This window comes from Cololabis saira, unplaced genomic scaffold, assembly GCF_033807715.1.
Source record: "Cololabis saira isolate AMF1-May2022 unplaced genomic scaffold, fColSai1.1 scf108, whole genome shotgun sequence".
Taxonomy (NCBI): domain Eukaryota; kingdom Metazoa; phylum Chordata; class Actinopteri; order Beloniformes; family Belonidae; genus Cololabis; species Cololabis saira.
This window is the reverse complement of record NW_026906272.1, coordinates 21650-36698: the sequence shown is the minus strand read 5'-3', so window position 1 is coordinate 36698 and position 15049 is coordinate 21650. Positions and strand designations below refer to the sequence as shown.

Below are 15049 nucleotides of genomic sequence, written 5' to 3'. Positions count from 1 at the left end.
TAGGTCATTTATGTACATTGAAAATAACACTGGTGACAAAATACAACCTTGTTTCACACCGATGTCAACTGGAAAGGGATCTGTAAGATTTCCATTTATACGGACACAGCATTTCACACCCTCATATAAAGAAATCAGACAGTTAAGGAAATTACCATTCAGACCTAAACTTCTCAGCTTTTCCCATAGCTTATCTCGATTAATATGGTCAAATGCTTTCGAAAAATCAATGAATGAGCAGAACGTAGACTTCTTCAGCTTTTTCCTTGAGTCAATTATAGTAGTTAGGGTGGAAATGTGATCTATACAACTCCGTTCCTTTCTGAACCCATTTTGCTCATCTGTTATGATGCTGTTGGACTCCGCCCACTCAGAAATCCTGTTATGCAACACACAGCAAAACAGTTTGTATACAGAAGAGGTCAAAGTAATCCCTCGATAATTTGCTGGTATTCTTTTATCCTTACCCCCGCCTTTATAAATAGGGTTGATAATACCAAATTTCCACATTTCTGGGATTGTTCCATAAAGAAAACATTGATTAAATAACTTGTGCAGTAAACCAAGTGCATTGCCATTTTTCAGTACATCAGCAGGTAACCCATCATAACCATATGCTTTCCGTTTCTTGACTGCTTGCAGAACTTTAATAATCTCCAGCTCACTAATGGGCTGGTTCAGAGTTGTGTCAGGGCTATATCGGGGGGGTTCTCCGACTCTGGATGGGGTGGGGTTACTAAGTTTATTAGACTGAAACAAGCTGGCAAACTCACTCCTCCAGGTCTCTAGCACTACTTCTTTATCAGTGTGTGGTGAACCATCAGGCCCCAGGACCTCCATAGGGATGTTATCATGCCGCTCGTTACCCACACCAAGCTGATTAACTTGGTTCCAGAAGGTCTTCGGGTCATTACTTTCTAGCTCCTGGATATTCTCCTGTTGTTGTCTCCAGTGTAGTCTTTTTGCCGATTGGACTGAGCGGTCAAACTGTCTCTGTCTGTCCTTCATCATCGCCCTAGCCCTCGTTCTTGTAGGACCGGGGGGGCAAGATGTCCATTCCTTTTCTGCTGCACAAAGAGAGTTCCATAGGGAGGAGTGCTCATCTGTCCACCAGGCCTTTTTTGTTCTCCTCTTTTTATTTGAGCGACCAGACAGGATGATAATGTCCTTGTGGGGTATCTGTGTTCGCATCTCCAATTTAACAATGTCGCAGAACTTGGCATACACAGAGTCAACAGTGTGCTGGTTGGCCATAGGGGACTCTAACTGGGCTATACAGTTCCTCAGTGCTGCCTGACAGCTGTCGCTTGACAGGAAGTGATCTGGGATTGTGGACAAATCAAAAGCAGTAAAAGAGACCCCATCCCCGTTCCTCTGTTTGGAGGACTGAGGGTGAGAATGTGCTGCTGGGAGGGTCATAACGCAGGTAAGGCAGGAGTGGTCTGGGATTACTCTGGCTGTGTCCATGATTGAAATACATCCAGCTTGAGTGAAAAGATCCCTGCTTCTGGTTACATTGAAGTCACTGAACCACTGCAGATTCTCATAGGGAACGATGAAATAATCAACAACTGACAGCCCCTTAGATGACACACAGGTGAAATCATTCATACAGTAATTTCGCCCATTAAGAATACAGCAGTTTGCACTAATACGAAATTGTGTGAGCAGTTCACCATAGGAGTTGGATGAAAAGTCCACTACATTCCGTTCTCCCACCAAATCAACGCCCTCAATATAATCCAAAGTATCTGCGCAACGACTGTTGAAATCTCCCATTATATAAAAGGGGCCAAGTTTCTGGAAGCTGTAGACATTAGTGAGGAGATTTTCATAGAAGTCTGCTGCATCCACCTGCCTGGTGGAGTTGGCTGGAGGTAAATAGCACACCGCCACACTGAATGTTTGGTTAATGTTGAGGTGGGGCTTAGCAGTCAGTTTTACCCACAATATGCCTTCCACAGAATTTTCTAGCATTTCACAGTGGTAGTCCTGGGATATATTGTCTCTTATGAATATGCCCACACCCCCTGATCCAGAGCGAGCCCGATGGTGAAGTCTAGTTCTGTTCTGCCCAAACCAACTATACCCAGTCATGGAGGCAACATTGGTCCCAGTCAAGTGTGTTTCAGCAACTCCTATTATATCTATGCCCATGTGGTTAATACACTGTGAACGAGTTTTATAGTTATCTGATGAGGTGTTGGTGTTCCAGCTCTGTACATTCCAAAACCCACAGACAACCTAGGCAGGTTCTTGAGAGGTGGTGTTGTTTGGATGGAGAGTCTTTTTCACAATCCGCCCACCTCTTACTGTAAGTTTATCTGTCCCCATCTCCTTTAGGATGGCATGGAAGTTGGACTCCATCGCACGCTGTTCATGGGGAATGTCATGATTTATGTACACAGACTTATACACAGGATGTTTCTTTAGTGATGCTTTTTTCTCCATTACAGTCTTTTTGTTCTCCTGAGAGCCGAGCTTGGCGATTATCACTCCCGGTTTGTTATTATAAGACTGTTTCCTTTCAGCTGACACACACTCCATGTCTCTGATCTTTAGTCCGTCTTTTATCAGACAATTCACAGAGTTGGTCACTACTTCATTGTCTCTATGTGGGAGATTTCTAATAACCACATTAAGGGAAATGTCTCTCTTACCGGGTGGGTCACTCTCCAGGTGTTTCAGCCGAGCATCAAGTTCACTGACATCGGCAATCAGCTGTGGTTCTGAGGCAGGGGAATCAATCACCTTTGCCTCCAGACAGGAGACCCGGCTGCATAGGTCCGCAATGTCCTCCTTAAATTCTCGGCGGATTTCTTCCATATTCTCCTTGACAGCCGCTGCCACTTTGTCTGCAATAGTATCCTCCAGACTTTGCATTTTGTTGCTGAGCCTGGATTCCATACTCTTTATTGCACTGAGAATCTCCCGGTTCCCTTTGGATTCCTCACATTCCTCTATGTTTAATTCGGTGTCCAGTTTCTTGTCTGAACGCAGACCCGACTTGCCTGTCTTTGCCGCCATCAGGAATCAACAGGGGCAAAAGGTTTGAATCTGGCAGGTAGCCTGGCCTAGGCTTGGGGAGGTCTGGCTGGGTTTGGCTGGATGTAAGTTAACTGTGTTTTAGGTTGAGTCAAACAAAACTATTTGCTCAACTTGACACAGTAGCCTTCAGCACCTTTTAAACATCAAACACCACTGGCTTTGAACAATATTTCCAAAGAATTATCTTACTTTTGATGAAATCCAACAAACAAACTTCTCAGTAGAGCATGGTGGCGGCCATCTTGGATGGATTACAGACGATAATCATAACATAATGAAGTATGTTCATAGTTAGACAAGATGAATTGAACTTAATGCTTGCTATTGAACATAAATCCCTTCAAAAAGCTTTAATGTTCATGAGGAGTATACATGGGACACATACATATGTATGCATTTACGCTCACCGGCCACTTTTTTAGGTAAAATAACTGCTCCAACTGCTCTTCGGTGGAAATTTCTAACCAGCCAATCACATGACAGCAAATCAATGCAATTAGGCATATAGACATGGTCAAGACAATCTACTGTAGTTCAAACCAAGCATCAGAATGGGGAAGTACGGTGATTTCAGTGACTTTGAACATGGCATGGTTGTTGGTAACGGACGGGCTGATCTGAGTATTTCAGAACCTGCCGATCTACTGGGATTTTCATGCAAAAACCTCTCTGGGGTTGACAGAGAGTCGTCGGAAAAAGAGAAAATATCCAGTGGGCCGTAGTTTCTTGAGGGCAAATGCCTTGTGGATGCCAGAGGTCAGAAGAGAATGGCCAGACTGGATGTAGCTGATAGAAAGGCAACAGTAACTCAAATAACCACTCGTTACAACCGAGGTATGCCGAAGAGCATCTCTGAATGCACAACGCGTGGATCCTTGAGGCGGATGGGCACCAACAGCAGAACCACACTGGGTACCACTCCTGTCAGCAAAGAAGAGGAAACTGAGGCTACAATTCACTCAGGCTCACCAAATAGCCGAAAAGCATCTCTGAATGCACAACGCGTCGAACCTTGAGGCGGATGGGCCACAGCAGCAGAACCACACTGGTTACCACTCCTGTCAGCAAAGAACAGGAAACTGAGGCTACAATTCACTCAGTCTCACCAAATAGCCGAAAAGCATCTCTGAATGCACAACGCGTCGAACCTTGAGGCGGATGGGCCACAGCAGCAGAACCACACTGGTTACCACTCCTGTCAGCAAAGAACAGGAAACTGAGGCTACAATTCACTCAGTCTCACCAAATAGCCGAAAAGCATCTCTGAATGCACAACGCGTCGAACCTTGAGGCGGATGGGCCACAGCAGCAGAACCACACTGGGTACCACTCCTCTCAGCTAAGAACAGGAAACTGAGGCTACAACTCACTCAGGCCCACCAAATTTGGACAACAGAAGTTTGGAAAAACGTTGTCTGGTATGATGAGTCTCAATGTCGGTTGCAACATTCGGATGGTATGGTCAGAATTTGGCATCAACAACATGCAGTGTGTTGCGGAAATTATGACGTTGATTTGCCAGAACTGAGCGATGGTGGTATAGTGGTGAGCATAGCTGCCTTCCAAGCAGTTGACCCGGGTTTGATTCCCGGCCATCGCAGCACTACTTTTGTGAGAAATCTGAATTTTCACACTTCAACAGACTGTTTTCCATGGCACCCGTAACTGTTATGTCTTCCTGTCTTCCTGTCTTAAGGAGCACCCACCGAAGGGGATGTAGCTCAGTGGTAGAGCGCATGCTTTGCATGTATGAGGCCCCGGGTTCAATCCCCGGCATCTCCATTATTTGTGTTAATAAACCCAATGAAGTAAGAAAGGGTAATCAGCAACACTGATTGTTCCATAAAGGATTAATTATGTTCATAGTTAGACAAACTCACAAGATGAATTGAACTTAATGCTTGCTATTGAACATCAATCCCTTCGAAAAGCTTTAATGTTCATGAGGAGTATACATGGGACACACACATATGTATGCATTTACACTCACTGGCCACTTTATTAGGTAAAATAACTGCTCAAACTGCTCTTCGATAGAAATTTCTAACCAGCCAATCACATGACCGCAAATCAATGCAATTAGGCACGTAGACATGGTCAAGAGAATCTCCTGTAGTTCAAACCAAGCATCAGAATGGGGAAGTACGGTGATTTCAGTGACTTTGAGCGTGGCATGGTTGTTGGTAACGGACGGGCTGGTCTGAGTATTTCAGAACCTGCCGATCTACTTGGATTTTCATGCAAAAACCTCTCTGGGGTTCACAGAGAGTCGTCGGAAAAAGAGAATATATCCAGTGGGCGGTAGTTTCTTGGGGGCAAATGGCTTGTGGATGCCAGAGGTCAGAAGAGAATGGCCAGACTGGATGTAGCTGATAGAAAGGCAACAGTAACTCAAATAACCACTCATTACACCCGAGGTATGCCGAAGAGCATCTCTGAATGCACAACGCGTGGAACCTTGAGGCGGATGGGCACCAACAGCAGAACCACACTGGGTACCACTCCTGTCAGCAAAGAAGAGGAAACTGAGGCTACAATTCACTCAGGCTCACCAAATAGCCGAAAAGCATCTCTGAATGCACAACGCGTCGAACCTTGAGGCGGATGGGCCACAGCAGCAGAACCACACTGGTTACCACTCCTGTCAGCAAAGAACAGGAAACTGAGGCTACAATTCACTCAGTCTCACCAAATAGCCGAAAAGCATCTCTGAATGCACAACGCGTCGAACCTTGAGGCGGATGGGCCACAGCAGCAGAACCACACTGGTTACCACTCCTGTCAGCAAAGAACAGGAAACTGAGGCTACAATTCACTCAGTCTCACCAAATAGCCGAAAAGCATCTCTGAATGCACAACGCGTCGAACCTTGAGGCGGATGGGCCACAGCAGCAGAACCACACTGGGTACCACTCCTCTCAGCTAAGAACAGGAAACTGAGGCTACAACTCACTCAGGCCCACCAAATTTGGACAACAGAAGTTTGGAAAAACGTTGTCTGGTATGATGAGTCTCAATGTCGGTTGCAACATTCGGATGGTATGGTCAGAATTTGGCATCAACAACATGCAGTGTGTTGCGGAAATTATGACGTTGATTTGCCAGAACTGAGCGATGGTGGTATAGTGGTGAGCATAGCTGCCTTCCAAGCAGTTGACCCGGGTTTGATTCCCGGCCATCGCAGCACTACTTTTGTGAGAAATCTGAATTTTCACACTTCAACAGACTCTTTTCCATGGCACCCGTAACTGTTAGGTCTTCCTGTCTTCCTGTCTTAAGGAGCACCCACCGAAGGGGATGTAGCTCAGTGGTAGAGCGCATGCTTTGCATGTATGAGGCCCCGGGTTCAATCCCCGGCATCTCCATTATTTGTGTTAATAAACCCAATGAAGTAAGAAAGGGTAATCAGCAACACTGATTGTTCCATAAAGGATTAATTATGTTCATAGTTAGACAAACTCACAAGATGAATTGAACTTAATGCTTGCTATTGAACATCAATCCCTTCGAAAAGCTTTAATGTTCATGAGGAGTATACATGGGACACACACATATGTATGCATTTACACTCACTGGCCACTTTATTAGGTAAAATAACTGCTCAAACTGCTCTTCGATAGAAATTTCTAACCAGCCAATCACATGACCGCAAATCAATGCAATTAGGCACGTAGACATGGTCAAGAGAATCTCCTGTAGTTCAAACCAAGCATCAGAATGGGGAAGTACGGTGATTTCAGTGACTTTGAGCGTGGCATGGTTGTTGGTAACGGACGGGCTGGTCTGAGTATTTCAGAACCTGCCGATCTACTTGGATTTTCATGCAAAAACCTCTCTGGGGTTCACAGAGAGTCGTCGGAAAAAGAGAATATATCCAGTGGGCGGTAGTTTCTTGGGGGCAAATGGCTTGTGGATGCCAGAGGTCAGAAGAGAATGGCCAGACTGGATGTAGCTGATAGAAAGGCAACAGTAACTCAAATAACCACTCATTACACCCGAGGTATGCCGAAGAGCATCTCTGAATGCACAACGCGTGGAACCTTGAGGCGGATGGGCACCAACAGCAGAACCACACTGGGTACCACTCCTGTCAGCAAAGAAGAGGAAACTGAGGCTACAATTCACTCAGGCTCACCAAATAGCCGAAAAGCATCTCTGAATGCACAACGCGTCGAACCTTGAGGCGGATGGGCCACAGCAGCAGAACCACACTGGTTACCACTCCTGTCAGCAAAGAACAGGAAACTGAGGCTACAATTCACTCAGTCTCACCAAATAGCCGAAAAGCATCTCTGAATGCACAACGCGTCGAACCTTGAGGCGGATGGGCCACAGCAGCAGAACCACACTGGGTACCACTCCTCTCAGCTAAAAACAGGAAACTGAGGCTACAATTCACTCAGGCCCACCAAATTTGGACAACAGAAGTTTGGAAAAACGTTGTCTGGTATGATGAGTCTCAATGTCGGTTGCAACATTCGGATGGTATGGTCAGAATTTGGCATCAACAACATGCAGTGTGTTGCGGAAATTATGACGTTGATTTGCCAGAACTGAGCGATGGTGGTATAGTGGTGAGCATAGCTGCCTTCCAAGCAGTTGACCCGGGTTCGATTCCCGGCCATCGCAGCACTACTTTTGTGAGAAATCTGAATTTTCACACTTCAACAGACTGTTTTCCATGGAACCCGTAACTCTTAGGTCTTCCTGTCTTCCTGTCTTAAGGAGCACCCACTGAAGGGGATGTAGCTCAGTGGTAGAGCGCATGCTTTGCATGTATGAGGCCCCGGGTTCAATCCCCGGCATCTCCATTATTTGTGTTAATAAACCCAATGAAGTAAGAAAGGGTAATCAGCAACACTGATTGTTCCATAAAGGATTAATTATGTTCATAGTTAGACAAACTCACAAGATGAATTGAACTTAATGCTTGCTATTGAACATCAATCCCTTCGAAAAGCTTTAATGTTCATGAGGAGTATACATGGGACACACACATATGTATGCATTTACACTCACTGGCCACTTTATTAGGTAAAATAACTGCTCAAACTGCTCTTCGATAGAAATTTCTAACCAGCCAATCACATGACCGCAAATCAATGCAATTAGGCACGTAGACATGGTCAAGAGAATCTCCTGTAGTTCAAACCAAGCATCAGAATGGGGAAGTACGGTGATTTCAGTGACTTTGAGCGTGGCATGGTTGTTGGTAACGGACGGGCTGGTCTGAGTATTTCAGAACCTGCCGATCTACTTGGATTTTCATGCAAAAACCTCTCTGGGGTTCACAGAGAGTCGTCGGAAAAAGAGAATATATCCAGTGGGCGGTAGTTTCTTGGGGGCAAATGGCTTGTGGATGCCAGAGGTCAGAAGAGAATGGCCAGACTGGATGTAGCTGATAGAAAGGCAACAGTAACTCAAATAACCACTCATTACACCCGAGGTATGCCGAAGAGCATCTCTGAATGCACAACGCGTGGAACCTTGAGGCGGATGGGCACCAACAGCAGAACCACACTGGGTACCACTCCTGTCAGCAAAGAAGAGGAAACTGAGGCTACAATTCACTCAGGCTCACCAAATAGCCGAAAAGCATCTCTGAATGCACAACGCGTCGAACCTTGAGGCGGATGGGCCACAGCAGCAGAACCACACTGGTTACCACTCCTGTCAGCAAAGAACAGGAAACTGAGGCTACAATTCACTCAGGCCCACCAAATTTGGACAACAGAAGTTTGGAAAAACGTTGTCTGGTATGATGAGTCTCAATGTCGGTTGCAACATTCGGATGGTATGGTCAGAATTTGGCATCAACAACATGCAGTGTGTTGCGGAAATTATGACGTTGATTTGCCAGAACTGAGCGATGGTGGTATAGTGGTGAGCATAGCTGCCTTCCAAGCAGTTGACCCGGGTTCGATTCCCGGCCATCGCAGCACTACTTTTGTGAGAAATCTGAATTTTCACACTTACTTGTTTCCATGGAACTCGTAACTCTTAGAACTTCCTGTTTTCCTGTCTTAAGAACCACCCAACGAAGGGGATGTAGCTCAGTGGTAGAGTGCATGCTTTGCATGTATGAGGCCCCGGGTTCAATCCCCGGCATCTCCATTATTTGTGTTAATAAACCCAATGAAGTAAGAAAGGGTAATCAGCAACACTGATTGTTCCAAAAAGGATGAAGTATGTTCATAGTTAGACAAGATGAATTGAACTTAATGCTTGCTATTGAACATAAATCCCTTCAAAAAGCTTTAATGTTCATGAGGAGTATACATGGGACACATACATATGTATGCATTTACGCTCACCGGCCACTTTTTTAGGTAAAATAACTGCTCCAACTGCTCTTCGGTGGAAATTTCTAACCAGCCAATCACATGACAGCAAATCAATGCAATTAGGCATATAGACATGGTCAAGACAATCTACTGTAGTTCAAACCAAGCATCAGAATGGGGAAGTACGGTGATTTCAGTGACTTTGAACATGGCATGGTTGTTGGTAACGGACGGGCTGATCTGAGTATTTCAGAACCTGCCGATCTACTGGGATTTTCATGCAAAAACCTCTCTGGGGTTGACAGAGAGTCGTCGGAAAAAGAGAAAATATCCAGTGGGCCGTAGTTTCTTGAGGGCAAATGCCTTGTGGATGCCAGAGGTCAGAAGAGAATGGCCAGACTGGATGTAGCTGATAGAAAGGCAACAGTAACTCAAATAACCACTCGTTACAACCGAGGTATGCCGAAGAGCATCTCTGAATGCACAACGCGTGGAACCTTGAGGCGGATGGGCACCAACAGCAGAACCACACTGGGTACCACTCCTGTCAGCAAAGAAGAGGAAACTGAGGCTACAATTCACTCAGGCTCACCAAATAGCCGAAAAGCATCTCTGAATGCACAACGCGTCGAACCTTGAGGCGGATGGGCCACAGCAGCAGAACCACACTGGTTACCACTCCTGTCAGCAAAGAACAGGAAACTGAGGCTACAATTCACTCAGTCTCACCAAATAGCCGAAAAGCATCTCTGAATGCACAACGCGTCGAACCTTGAGGCGGATGGGCCACAGCAGCAGAACCACACTGGGTACCACTCCTCTCAGCTAAGAACAGGAAACTGAGGCTACAATTCACTCAGGCCCACCAAATTTGGACAACAGAAGTTTGGAAAAACGTTGTCTGGTATGATGAGTCTCAATGTCGGTTGCAACATTCGGATGGTATGGTCAGAATTTGGCATCAACAACATGCAGTGTGTTGCGGAAATTATGACGTTGATTTGCCAGAACTGAGCGATGGTGGTATAGTGGTGAGCATAGCTGCCTTCCAAGCAGTTGACCCGGGTTCGATTCCCGGCCATCGCAGCACTACTTTTGTGAGAAATCTGAATTTTCACACTTCAACAGACTGTTTTCCATGGCACCCGTAACTGTTAGGTCTTCCTGTCTTCCTGTCTTAAGGAGCACCCACCGAAGGGGATGTAGCTCAGTGGTAGAGGGCATGCTTTGCATGTATGAGGCCCCGGGTTCAATCCCCGGCATCTCCATTATTTGTGTTAATAAACCCAATGAAGTAAGAAAGGGTAATCAGCAACACTGATTGTTCCATAAAGGATTAATTATGTTCATAGTTAGACAAACTCACAAGATGAATTGAACTTAATGCTTGCTATTGAACATCAATCCCTTCGAAAAGCTTTAATGTTCATGAGGAGTATACATGGGACACACACATATGTATGCATTTACACTCACTGGCCACTTTATTAGGTAAAATAACTGCTCAAACTGCTCTTCGATAGAAATTTCTAACCAGCCAATCACATGACCGCAAATCAATGCAATTAGGCACGTAGACATGGTCAAGAGAATCTCCTGTAGTTCAAACCAAGCATCAGAATGGGGAAGTACGGTGATTTCAGTGACTTTGAGCGTGGCATGGTTGTTGGTAACGGACGGGCTGGTCTGAGTATTTCAGAACCTGCCGATCTACTTGGATTTTCATGCAAAAACCTCTCTGGGGTTCACAGAGAGTCGTCGGAAAAAGAGAATATATCCAGTGGGCGGTAGTTTCTTGGGGGCAAATGGCTTGTGGATGCCAGAGGTCAGAAGAGAATGGCCAGACTGGATGTAGCTGATAGAAAGGCAACAGTAACTCAAATAACCACTCATTACACCCGAGGTATGCCGAAGAGCATCTCTGAATGCACAACGCGTGGAACCTTGAGGCGGATGGGCACCAACAGCAGAACCACACTGGGTACCACTCCTGTCAGCAAAGAAGAGAAAACTGAGGCTACAATTCACTCAGGCTCACCAAATAGCCGAAAAGCATCTCTGAATGCACAACGCGTCGAACCTTGAGGCGGATGGGCCACAGCAGCAGAACCACACTGGTTACCACTCCTGTCAGCAAAGAACAGGAAACTGAGGCTACAATTCACTCAGGCCCACCAAATTTGGACAACAGAATTTTCGAAAATTGTTGTCTGGTATGATGAGTCTCAATGTCGGTTGCAACATTCGGATGGTATGGTCAGAATTTGGCATCAACAACATGCAGTGTGTTGCGGAAATTATGACGTTGATTTGCCAGAACTGAGCGATGGTGGTATAGTGGTGAGCATAGCTGCCTTCCAAGCAGTTGACCCGGGTTCGATTCCCGGCCATCGCAGCACTACTTTTGTGAGAAATCTGAATTTTCACACTTACTTGTTGCCATGGAACTCGTAACTCTTAGAACTTCCTGTTTTCCTGTCTTAAGAACCACCCAACGAAGGGGATGTAGCTCAGTGGTAGAGCGCATGCTTTGCATGTATGAGGCCCCGGGTTCAATCCCCGGCATCTCCATTATTTGTGTTAATAAACCCAATGAAGTAAGAAAGGGTAATCAGCAACACTGATTGTTCCAAAAAGGATGAAGTATGTTCATAGTTAGACAAGATGAATTGAACTTAATGCTTGCTATTGAACATAAATCCCTTCAAAAAGCTTTAATGTTCATGAGGAGTATACATGGGACACATACATATGTATGCATTTACGCTCACCGGCCACTTTTTTAGGTAAAATAACTGCTCCAACTGCTCTTCGGTGGAAATTTCTAACCAGCCAATCACATGACAGCAAATCAATGCAATTAGGCATATAGACATGGTCAAGACAATCTACTGTAGTTCAAACCAAGCATCAGAATGGGGAAGTACGGTGATTTCAGTGACTTTGAACATGGCATGGTTGTTGGTAACGGACGGGCTGATATGAGTATTTCAGAACCTGCCGATCTACTGGGATTTTCATGCAAAAACCTCTCTGGGGTTGACAGAGAGTCGTCGGAAAAAGAGAAAATATCCAGTGGGCCGTAGTTTCTTGAGGGCAAATGCCTTGTGGATGCCAGAGGTCAGAAGAGAATGGCCAGACTGGATGTAGCTGATAGAAAGGCAACAGTAACTCAAATAACCACTCGTTACAACCGAGGTATGCCGAAGAGCATCTCTGAATGCACAACGCGTGGAACCTTGAGGCGGATGGGCACCAACAGCAGAACCACACTGGGTACCACTCCTGTCAGCAAAGAAGAGGAAACTGAGGCTACAATTCATTCAGGCTCACCAAATAGCCGAAAAGCATCTCTGAATGCACAACGCGTCGAACCTTGAGGCGGATGGGCCACAGCAGCAGAACCACACTGGTTACCACTCCTGTCAGCAAAGAACAGGAAACTGAGGCTACAATTCACTCAGGCCCACCAAATTTGGACAACAGAATTTTCGAAAAACGTTGTCTGGTATGATGAGTCTCAATGTCGGTTGCAACATTCGGATGGTATGGTCAGAATTTGGCATCAACAACATGCAGTGTGTTGCGGAAATTATGACGTTGATTTGCCAGAACTGAGCGATGGTGGTATAGTGGTGAGCATAGCTGCCTTCCAAGCAGTTGACCCGGGTTCGATTCCCGGCCATCGCAGCACTACTTTTGTGAGAAATCTGAATTTTCACACTTACTTGTTTCCATGGAACTCGTAACTCTTAGAACTTCCTGTTTTCCTGTCTTAAGAACCACCCAACGAAGGGGATGTAGCTCAGTGGTAGAGCGCATGCTTTGCATGTATGAGGCCCCGGGTTCAATCCCCGGCATCTCCATTATTTGTGTTAATAAACCCAATGAAGTAAGAAAGGGTAATCAGCAACACTGATTGTTCCAAAAAGGATGAAGTATGTTCATAGTTAGACAAGATGAATTGAACTTAATGCTTGCTATTGAACATAAATCCCTTCAAAAAGCTTTAATGTTCATGAGGAGTATACATGGGACACATACATATGTATGCATTTACGCTCACCGGCCACTTTTTTAGGTAAAATAACTGCTCCAACTGCTCTTCGGTGGAAATTTCTAACCAGCCAATCACATGACAGCAAATCAATGCAATTAGGCATATAGACATGGTCAAGACAATCTACTGTAGTTCAAACCAAGCATCAGAATGGGGAAGTACGGTGATTTCAGTGACTTTGAACATGGCATGGTTGTTGGTAACGGACGGGCTGATCTGAGTATTTCAGAACCTGCCGATCTACTGGGATTTTCATGCAAAAACCTCTCTGGGGTTGACAGAGAGTCGTCGGAAAAAGAGAAAATATCCAGTGGGCCGTAGTTTCTTGAGGGCAAATGCCTTGTGGATGCCAGAGGTCAGAAGAGAATGGCCAGACTGGATGTAGCTGATAGAAAGGCAACAGTAACTCAAATAACCACTCGTTACAACCGAAGTATGCCGAAGAGCATCTCTGAATGCACAACGCGTGGAACCTTGAGGCGGATGGGCACCAACAGCAGAACCACACTGGGTACCACTCCTGTCAGCAAAGAAGAGGAAACTGAGGCTACAATTCACTCAGGCTCACCAAATAGCCGAAAAGCATCTCTGAATGCACAACGCGTCGAACCTTGAGGCGGATGGGCCACAGCAGCAGAACCACACTGGTTACCACTCCTGTCAGCAAAGAACAGGAAACTGAGGCTACAATTCACTCAGTCTCACCAAATAGCCGAAAAGCATCTCTGAATGCACAACGCGTCGAACCTTGAGGCGGATGGGCCACAGCAGCAGAACCACACTGGGTACCACTCCTCTCAGCTAAGAACAGGAAACTGAGGCTACAATTCACTCAGGCCCACCAAATTTGGACAACAGAAGTTTGGAAAAACGTTGTCTGGTATGATGAGTCTCAATGTCGGTTGCAACATTCGGATGGTATGTTCAGAATTTGGCATCAACAACATGCAGTGTGTTGCGGAAATTATGACGTTGATTTGCCAGAACTGAGCGATGGTGGTATAGTGGTGAGCATAGCTGCCTTCCAAGCAGTTGACCCGGGTTCGATTCCCGGCCATCGCAGCGCTACTTTTGTGAGAAATCTGAATTTTCACACTTCAACAGACTGTTTTCCATGGCACCCGTAACTGTTAGGTCTTCCTGTCTTCCTGTCTTAAGGAGCACCCACCGAAGGGGATGTAGCTCAGTGGTAGAGCGCATGCTTTGCATGTATGAGGCCCCGGGTTCAATCCCCGGCATCTCCATTATTTGTGTTAATAAACCCAATGAAGTAAGAAAGGGTAATCAGCAACACTGATTGTTCCATAAAGGATTAATTATGTTCATAGTTAGACAAACTCACAAGATGAATTGAACTTAATGCTTGCTATTGAACATCAATCCCTTCGAAAAGCTTTAATGTTCATGAGGAGTATACATGGGACACACACATATGTATGCATTTACACTCACTGGCCACTTTATTAGGTAAAATAACTGCTCAAACTGCTCTTCGATAGAAATTTCTAACCAGCCAATCACATGACCGCAAATCAATGCAATTAGGCACGTAGACATGGTCAAGAGAATCTCCTGTAGTTCAAACCAAGCATCAGAATGGGGAAGTACGGTGATTTCAGTGACTTTGAGCGTGGCATGGTTGTTGGTAACGGACGGG

General features: G+C 45.5%; 16 non-coding genes across 16 annotated transcripts; all 16 read left to right on the top strand.

Annotated features, from left to right (window-relative positions):
- The first annotated feature begins 4576 nt into the window (after positions 1 to 4576).
- trnag-ucc (transfer RNA glycine (anticodon UCC)) lies at positions 4577 to 4648 on the top strand. Its single transcript has one exon. It is a non-coding gene; the product is annotated as a tRNA-Gly (tRNA).
- A 110-nt stretch (positions 4649 to 4758) lies between these two features.
- Positions 4759 to 4830, top strand: trnaa-ugc (transfer RNA alanine (anticodon UGC)). Its single transcript has one exon. It is a non-coding gene; the product is annotated as a tRNA-Ala (tRNA).
- Positions 4831 to 6159: 1329 nt separating this feature from the next.
- On the top strand, positions 6160 to 6231 carry trnag-ucc (transfer RNA glycine (anticodon UCC)). Its single transcript has one exon. It is a non-coding gene; the product is annotated as a tRNA-Gly (tRNA).
- Positions 6232 to 6341: 110 nt separating this feature from the next.
- On the top strand, positions 6342 to 6413 carry trnaa-ugc (transfer RNA alanine (anticodon UGC)). Its single transcript has one exon. It is a non-coding gene; the product is annotated as a tRNA-Ala (tRNA).
- Positions 6414 to 7605: 1192 nt separating this feature from the next.
- Positions 7606 to 7677, top strand: trnag-ucc (transfer RNA glycine (anticodon UCC)). The gene has a single exon. It is a non-coding gene; the product is annotated as a tRNA-Gly (tRNA).
- A 110-nt stretch (positions 7678 to 7787) lies between these two features.
- trnaa-ugc (transfer RNA alanine (anticodon UGC)) lies at positions 7788 to 7859 on the top strand. The gene has a single exon. It is a non-coding gene; the product is annotated as a tRNA-Ala (tRNA).
- Positions 7860 to 8914: 1055 nt separating this feature from the next.
- trnag-ucc (transfer RNA glycine (anticodon UCC)) lies at positions 8915 to 8986 on the top strand. Its single transcript has one exon. It is a non-coding gene; the product is annotated as a tRNA-Gly (tRNA).
- A 104-nt stretch (positions 8987 to 9090) lies between these two features.
- Positions 9091 to 9162, top strand: trnaa-ugc (transfer RNA alanine (anticodon UGC)). The gene has a single exon. It is a non-coding gene; the product is annotated as a tRNA-Ala (tRNA).
- A 1184-nt stretch (positions 9163 to 10346) lies between these two features.
- Positions 10347 to 10418, top strand: trnag-ucc (transfer RNA glycine (anticodon UCC)). The gene has a single exon. It is a non-coding gene; the product is annotated as a tRNA-Gly (tRNA).
- Positions 10419 to 10528: 110 nt separating this feature from the next.
- Positions 10529 to 10600, top strand: trnaa-ugc (transfer RNA alanine (anticodon UGC)). The gene has a single exon. It is a non-coding gene; the product is annotated as a tRNA-Ala (tRNA).
- A 1055-nt stretch (positions 10601 to 11655) lies between these two features.
- On the top strand, positions 11656 to 11727 carry trnag-ucc (transfer RNA glycine (anticodon UCC)). Its single transcript has one exon. It is a non-coding gene; the product is annotated as a tRNA-Gly (tRNA).
- A 104-nt stretch (positions 11728 to 11831) lies between these two features.
- Positions 11832 to 11903, top strand: trnaa-ugc (transfer RNA alanine (anticodon UGC)). The gene has a single exon. It is a non-coding gene; the product is annotated as a tRNA-Ala (tRNA).
- Positions 11904 to 12950: 1047 nt separating this feature from the next.
- On the top strand, positions 12951 to 13022 carry trnag-ucc (transfer RNA glycine (anticodon UCC)). Its single transcript has one exon. It is a non-coding gene; the product is annotated as a tRNA-Gly (tRNA).
- A 104-nt stretch (positions 13023 to 13126) lies between these two features.
- Positions 13127 to 13198, top strand: trnaa-ugc (transfer RNA alanine (anticodon UGC)). The gene has a single exon. It is a non-coding gene; the product is annotated as a tRNA-Ala (tRNA).
- A 1184-nt stretch (positions 13199 to 14382) lies between these two features.
- trnag-ucc (transfer RNA glycine (anticodon UCC)) lies at positions 14383 to 14454 on the top strand. The gene has a single exon. It is a non-coding gene; the product is annotated as a tRNA-Gly (tRNA).
- Positions 14455 to 14564: 110 nt separating this feature from the next.
- trnaa-ugc (transfer RNA alanine (anticodon UGC)) lies at positions 14565 to 14636 on the top strand. The gene has a single exon. It is a non-coding gene; the product is annotated as a tRNA-Ala (tRNA).
- Positions 14637 to 15049: the final 413 nt, after the last annotated feature.